The sequence below is a fragment of the Salvia miltiorrhiza genome, chromosome 1 (assembly GCF_028751815.1).
Source record: "Salvia miltiorrhiza cultivar Shanhuang (shh) chromosome 1, IMPLAD_Smil_shh, whole genome shotgun sequence".
Classification (NCBI taxonomy): Eukaryota; Viridiplantae; Streptophyta; class Magnoliopsida; order Lamiales; family Lamiaceae; genus Salvia; species Salvia miltiorrhiza.
Genome location: NC_080387.1, coordinates 23,413,245 through 23,420,893, shown reverse-complemented (window position 1 = coordinate 23,420,893; position 7,649 = coordinate 23,413,245). Strand labels below are relative to the sequence as shown.

At 36.4% G+C, this 7,649-nt stretch overlaps 1 long non-coding RNA gene across 1 annotated transcript; it reads right to left on the bottom strand.

Annotated features, from left to right (window-relative positions):
• Positions 1 to 3,974: 3,974 nt before the first annotated feature.
• Positions 3,975 to 6,845, bottom strand: LOC131007064 (uncharacterized). Its single transcript, XR_009095885.1, has 3 exons — positions 6,664 to 6,845; positions 4,880 to 4,955; positions 3,975 to 4,272 (listed from the first exon to the last, which is right to left on the bottom strand). It is a non-coding gene; the product is annotated as an uncharacterized LOC131007064 (long non-coding RNA).
• Between the last annotated feature and the right edge of the window lie 804 nt (positions 6,846 to 7,649).

The following is a 7,649-nucleotide window of genomic DNA, read 5'->3' as shown; positions in this document are numbered from 1 at the left end:
TCTTTTCATTTTCATGCACAAAATTACTCAATTATTCAAACATGATCTCATTCATCATATAAATCATTATACACATATAGATTCCCTTTTATCATGTACTAAACTCTAATGAAACTTCATGTATCATCATAAAACTCTTAATAAAACATGACAAATTTTCACATAATGGTCATAAAGCAATTAAACCTCATTTTATCAATCATCGACTTCTCAAAATATGAAAACTCAAAAACTCATATAAACTAAACTAAGTCAAAAATTTTCTTAGCCAACAAAAGACTTACTCAAACATAATTATACACTAATATCATGCTCAAATACATATATCTTAAGCCAAAATCACTTTAATAACACATAGACAAAAAGTCCTAATTTTTATTAAACTAAACTCTTTTGAAAATATCACTAATCATGTATAACCTATTGATCAAATCATAGATCTAACATCCTAGGTTACCAATTAGCACAAATCAACATCATAAAACAAGATCACATATAGATACACATGTATGTCATCTTTTTCCTCAAACTAACACTTTTCATTTTTCACCTCTCAACCTCAAGCTTCAATCTCATCCATCATTAATCATCTAAATCATCTCATAAACTCAAATCCATCATCAATACATCAATTGATCCATAGGATCTCAACATCCCAATTTTAGGTAAACTAACCTAATAGAAAAATCTATATCTCATGGCTAATCATCAAGATATTCATATATATTAACTCAATAATCATCAATCATCATATAACTCAAGCCAATTCAAGAAAACAAACAACAAAATTTCGTAGGGTTTCAAGCCCCTAATTTTCGAAAATTTCATAGAAATAAGTTGGGTGATTTTCTTGCTCAATCATGATCATATACTCACATATAACATCATACAATCTAGATCTATAAAAATAAGAATCACTTACCCAAGATTAAACAAAGATCAAAGTTTTCCTTTCTCACTCTTCAAACCAAACCCCACGGTCCTCTTGAAATCTTCAAGAATTGAAAGGTGTTTATGTTGATTTGGTGGAGGAATTGATCTTGATGTGAACTTGGAAGCTTTGGTGATTCATCTATGGTGATCTTTTGGAGCAAAATCGGAAGAGAGGGAGAGAAATTGAGAGTGGCCGAATGGTGAAGAAAATGAGGGAAATGAAGTGAATTTGTCTTGCTTAGGAAGGATGATTGGAGACCAAACACTATTCACCATTTAATACTTGTCCCCCCCTATACACTAATCCCTTCCCTTCATCTTCATACCACACGTCCACTTCAAGTAAGGCTAAGGAAATTAATCACATGCTTATTAGATTAAAATAATCATGTGTGTGTAAGGTTGTGTAGTCTAGAATAAATCATGTATTAAGCTACATTAACAAAATCATAAAAGACTAATTACTAATTAATGCAATGCTACAAAACTCTTGTGACCAATATTTAAAATAAATATGGCACTAATATTAGTGCACTCACTCAATTATAATATTCCTCATCATAGGAAAAATGATTTGAAAATATTTTGTTTGGAAAAATTTTCATAAACCGGCATTCTTTGATTTCTCGGTAAAAATAAACTGCACTTGCTTTGAAAACTTAATTAAAATTCCAAGTGCTAAAGTCATCAAATAAAAATCATAATAACTTGCTCACAATGACATACGTAACAAAACTCACATAATCAATCAGTCACGTAATTTCACATAATATCACGTCAAAGCAGTCGGCAAACACAGACAAACTAGACGTCTCTCCGACCGATTTTTTTTTTTTTTTTATCAAGTTTTTTTCACTCTTTCTTTCTCGACTCTATTTCCAACTCATTATTCCTATTTTCTTAATAGGACAGTCAATCTCTCTGACATCTCAGTATTCTCAATAGTGTTAAGACACTATCTCACAACATAGGAAAAAGTACGGGGTGTTACATGTACTATCAAATTTAGATAAAATTCATGACTTCATGCATAATTTAAAATTCATGTGGCTCATATAAATACACTTAACTCACCAATTAAAACTTATGCACCACATTTATAAAAATTTTCCTTTAACTAAGCACATTAAAACACATATATAATGATTAAATCACATCAGATAAATCAAACCAGTTTTTATTATAAATGGATGCCGAATCCTAATTATTAATAATTAAGCCCTTAATCAGGGATTAAAAGTCGGGGTATGACATACTATCCTCCTTAAAAGAAATTTCGTCCGAAATTTGTACCACATGAAAATAATTCTGGGTACTTCTCCTTCATGCTAAACTCGAGTTCCCACATCGCCTTTTCTTGATCATAGTGCTTCCAAAGAACTATTACTAAGGGTATCGACTTATTCCTTAGTACTTTAACTTTCCGATCTAGAATAGATTCGGGTCTCTTCTCATATCAATTGGATTCCTAATTCCAATTTATATACACGAGATTTACTTGAGAATAAGTTCCCTCGTCCTTTTGCGGCGGTTCATTTTGCTCCTACCTCATTCCTAGGGCTCATCTACGGGGTATTCTTTTTTCCAAAGACTAAAATAGTCATCAACCCATTTCTTGTTACCTATCACATGAATAACACTTTCCTATGAATTTATCTTAAAACTATCATAGACCAATTAACTTAAGTCCTCGTACTCGAACACTATATTACGGTCTTAGCTTGGACTATGAATTTCTATCATAATGAGTGGTCGATATCATTTATAGGACAAAAACTAATCTCAACCAATCACAATGAGACACAATTATATGAAGTCATAGTTTGGGTAGTATACTACATCGGTAGACTAACATTTCTTGGTCTTATCAAACAAGGGGATCTATTATGACAACTCACGAGTTGCAAGGCTCAAACTCAACACAACATCAAAACAAGGTGTTGTAGAAATTGTTCAAGAGAATCAAAAGAATGACCAGAGGGTATGAAATGATTAACTACTAGGTCGAACAAAATGACCTCGAGTATGAACCCATCTGGCTTTTCAACCGAAAGTTGAAACACATGGGTTTTCAACCCAAAAGACGTCTACTGAGATTTGGATCATGTGGACTGGCCAGGTCCAACATCATCACCTCCCAGTCACACGAGAAACATCGTCCCGAACTTGAAGGGCCATGAACATACTATACATAACAAAACATAAGTTCATTATGACAATTAAACTTATCTTAAGGTTCCCTATCCTATTGATCTCAAACCCCAAACCTCTCTTAAGACATATACACACAGACATACGTACACAGGCAAAACACTCTATTCATAAAATCTATCCTGTAGCAAAAGTCGATTTGATATTCCGTCGTACTTGAACATTTGAACGTAGAGACTATGGTTCAACCTTTGATGCAACGTTTACCTTGAATTCGTCGCGTATCGTCATTCTGTGTTTTTCCTTTACCTCGTACATATCTTTCCATTTCTCTTTGTAGTTCAAAAGAATCATTGTTTTCTTGAGGGAGCTGAAATGCTCTAAGTTCTCTTTCATTCTTCTACATCATCACCTTAAGAATCTAGATTGTAGAGATATCCTACTAATCTAGTAGTCTATGTTCTTTTAAAATTGTGATCATGCAACTTATAGCAATCTATGTTCTCCGGAAAAACATATGTCAATTTTTCTATCATTCGTCTGATCATAACATCATAGATTGCGAAAATATGCCATGAAAGGCAAAACATTCAACATTTCATCATAACCTGCTCTTCACATAAACATATTCATGAAGCATTTTAGAACATTAACATCTTTAAAACGTTGAAACTGCAGTTACCTTCTTTCCTTGATTGAGCACGATGCAATGGAGTGTTGAGCGGTGCCATATGAATCCGTGTAAGTCTAAAGAATCAAACTAGACTCGACTCTTTAGAATAAGGTTTCTAGGGCCAGAGCGAACGAACCGCTCTGATACCACTCTGTCACAGCCCACTATCCCAATGACGGGTTAACAGGGGTTATGACTTGGGGTGAACAATAAGAAATGGAAATGGACAATTACTTAACATTAAAGTATATGGAAATGTCACTCATAGATAAAATGCTAGGATCATATATGATTATTTGGATACTTATAAAACATACACATAAATGAGAACTGATTAAGGTGGGTTACCCAATAACACGTGTCACAATTTCATAACATAAAGTTATCCTAATCAAAGTGTTTTGCAGCGGAAAACGTGTGAGATATACATATGAAGATGTATACTCAAGGTTACATTTCTTGAAATGTCAAAGGAACACCCGCTCAACATCATTCCATTCCATCAACTGCTCAACCTGCACATTTAGAAATACATGCAGGGCTGAGTATAAAAATACTCAGTGGGCATAGCCGAAAATACATTCATGCATACATATATAAATTGAACTGCCATAACAATAACACACAGGGGTTTTCTTAAATGACCTGCGCTTACTAAAATATTTCTTTCATTTTCATAAAGTCGATCGGCCGATCATTTTCCTTCATATGATCCATATCTGTTCCTTTCTATCACGCGCCGGGAAGGAGGCCTCCTTACCACGGACGCCAAGACCGGTCGCAAGTGACTCGCGGCCTCCATGAGTGTACACGTTAACCCTAGCTAGCGACCTTTGTCTAGCATAGGATCCCAATTGGATTTCCTTTAAAGTTGGCGAACCAACACAAATAGGATACATATAAAAACATAAACATTTTTGGCAGTCAATCATTTCATAAACATTTCATTTCATTTCATTTCATTTCATGAACATTTCATTTTCATTTCATAAGAGTCATTTATCATTTGGGCATAATAATAATATGAAATTAACAGTTAAAATCATCTCATGCATATATTCGTATAAGAGGCCTACGACACGCAGGGGATCTCTATATACGTATAGTAAAAGTAATGCCCACCTGTATAGGCAATGCCTGTCGTTTAACGTTATCTCTGAATCGGAATAGCAGTGCTAATCCTCATGATGCTCAAAGCCTACAAGAAATCTATTCTCAATAGGTCTCCTTAAATTCTAATCTTAAGTCATGGTGTAGTGCTTAATATTCTATGATTCACTTAGCCGGGTTTTCAAAATTTAATGAATAAATAATTAAAAACATTTCTCTTGAGTTAAGAACACCAACAATATTCTTACTCATCTTTCTGTAATAATTGGAATTATAAATAACCAATTAAATCATAAATACTTTTATTGCATGATGCAAATGCATACTTAGCATATGGTAAGTAATTACTTAAAATATGCACATAATAATAATATAATATTCTTATGCAAATCATCTCATGCTTAATCGTATATGCACATAATAATAATAATATTATTATGCAAATTATTCTTTAAATAAATAAATTAAACTATTTAATAGTTCAATTAATTAATATAAGTATAGTCCATTTAATAAAATAATGCAGTCCATTTACTAAAAAAAAAATCTGCACAATCCAAGTAACAAGGCCCAGCTGTTTTAATTAAATAAACTGAGCCCAAGTTACTAAATAAAAATCGCAGCCCAAGTAAATTAATACAAGGGGCTGCCCAAACTCAAATAATCAGAGGCCCATCTCTCAATTAAAAAAAAACCGGCCCGAGTTCAAGCCCAAAGCCCAAAACCCAGCCCAATCCTATCTCCTTCCCTATTTCCTTTCTTAAAACACACACACAACACACACTAACACAAACACACGCACACACGCAGCTGCTGTTGTGCAGCAGCCTTCCCCCTCCCTCACCTTCTTCTCTTCTCCGGCGGACGGCAGCAGCGCCGGCCGCCGCCGCCGCCATCCCTCTCCCTCGAAATTTCCGCCGCCGCCGAAGCTTGCCGGAGCAACAGCGACAGGCTCCACCTTCCTCTCTATCGGTCTTCGGCGAACGCGCCTCCAGTCGATGAAGGTCGCCGCCTTCATTTCTACCCAAACCCGGCTCAGAGCGGCGACAAGCCCTTGCCTCGCCGCCTCTCCCTCAGATCTCCGGCCGACAGCAGCAGATGAAGCAAGCTGCCATCGCCGTCTCAGCCCCCTGTTCTCCCCTTCAGTTCCGTTATCTCCGACACTCCCTCTGTAACCCCGGGCATCGACACGGCTACCAGCCGCACCGCCCTCTTCAAATCGCTCCACCTCTCTCTAATCTTCCGGCGACTGGACGGCTGGAAGACTGCCGCCGCCGATCCCTAATTCCTCTCTCTCTCTCTTTACCAGAACATCACCCTCGACTCTCCCTCGTCCCTGCCCTTGGCCGGACAGCAGCGGCGGAGCCGCCGTGCCCTGCCTCTCCCTCATTCTCTCGACTTTCTCAGCTAGCAACCAAGCAACCCGACTCGACACAGCAAGTATGGAAATAAGGAGATTCAAAGCTACAAACTTTTTCTCAAATTATTTTTTTATTACTCGAATGATGTATAAATGTATGCTTGTGTCTCTGTGCTTCAATTCGATATGCATAAAAGATATGCACTGACGATGAGATGAATGAATGTATGCTTATGCCTCCTTGTTTTTGGCTCAATTAAGAACTACAATAAAATGGAATAAGGATTTAGAAGTAAAACCTTTAGAAAGGTTTCGGCTGGGTCGGTTTGCTTGAATTTGTGTGGTAGCTGAAATTGATTCACATATGGTATATTCATTGAGGTGGAGAGTTTGTGTTGTAAGAAATAAATTATGAAATTATGATTGCAGTTCTTACCTCTGCACTTGTTCGTTGGGTTTCCTTGTGAGAGTGAAATATGGCAAATTGTGTGGGAGATTGAGTAGAAGTGGAAGGGGATGGGTGAAGTATATCAGTGGGTGTGCTGCAGTAGGCATGCTTTTTGCAGGGAGTTGGTGGTGGGAGTGGGTAGTGTCTTAGTGATGTTAACTTTGCAAAAAGGAGGGAGTAGGTGGGTGTGGGAGGGAGTAGGTGAGTAGTAGGTGGGTGTGTGTTAGGTGAGGGAGAGAAGTAGGTGAGAATAAAATAAAATAAAATAAAATAAAAAGTCTTTCGGGTTGTACTATGAAAACTGTAATAATCGTTCAGTGTTTTCTTAAATAAATAGCTCGTGTAGATGCTAAATGCTTAATGTTCAATTTAAATAAATATGAAATGCATAAGAATTTAAATGACTAACATTTACAAAAATGATTTTGCAAATCGTTTGTTGGAATTAAAATAAATCGTTTTCTTTATATCCGGCGTGAATCATCTTACTACTAAATTTCGAAAATAAATTCTAATTTTAACTCAGGGAAACGGGGTATTACAAATATGCATAGCCTGAGAGACAAAGATAGCAACCAAGCCAACACAATTCATGAAATTTACTTGTGAACAAATCATCAAAGTGCGCATTATTACTTGAAGCCAAACAACAATCAAGATAAAGGAGACCATTTGCCCCACACAAGAAAGCCCAAAAACACAACAAAACCCATAGGATCAACAAACACCCCCCCACACTTAAAATCTAGCACTGTCCTCAGTGCTCGCAAAAAGAGGGGTGAAAGAGAAAAACTTCCCTAAATATCGATCCAAGTGGCGAGCCCATAGTTTCCCACGATGTCTGCCTATCTCTCATCCATAGAACAAACAATCTCCAACGCACCAATCTGCACCCAACAACAGGAAAAAACAGAAAAACAAACCCAAACAAAACGAAAGAAAAACGAAAACAAGAAAAAGTAAGAAAACATGGG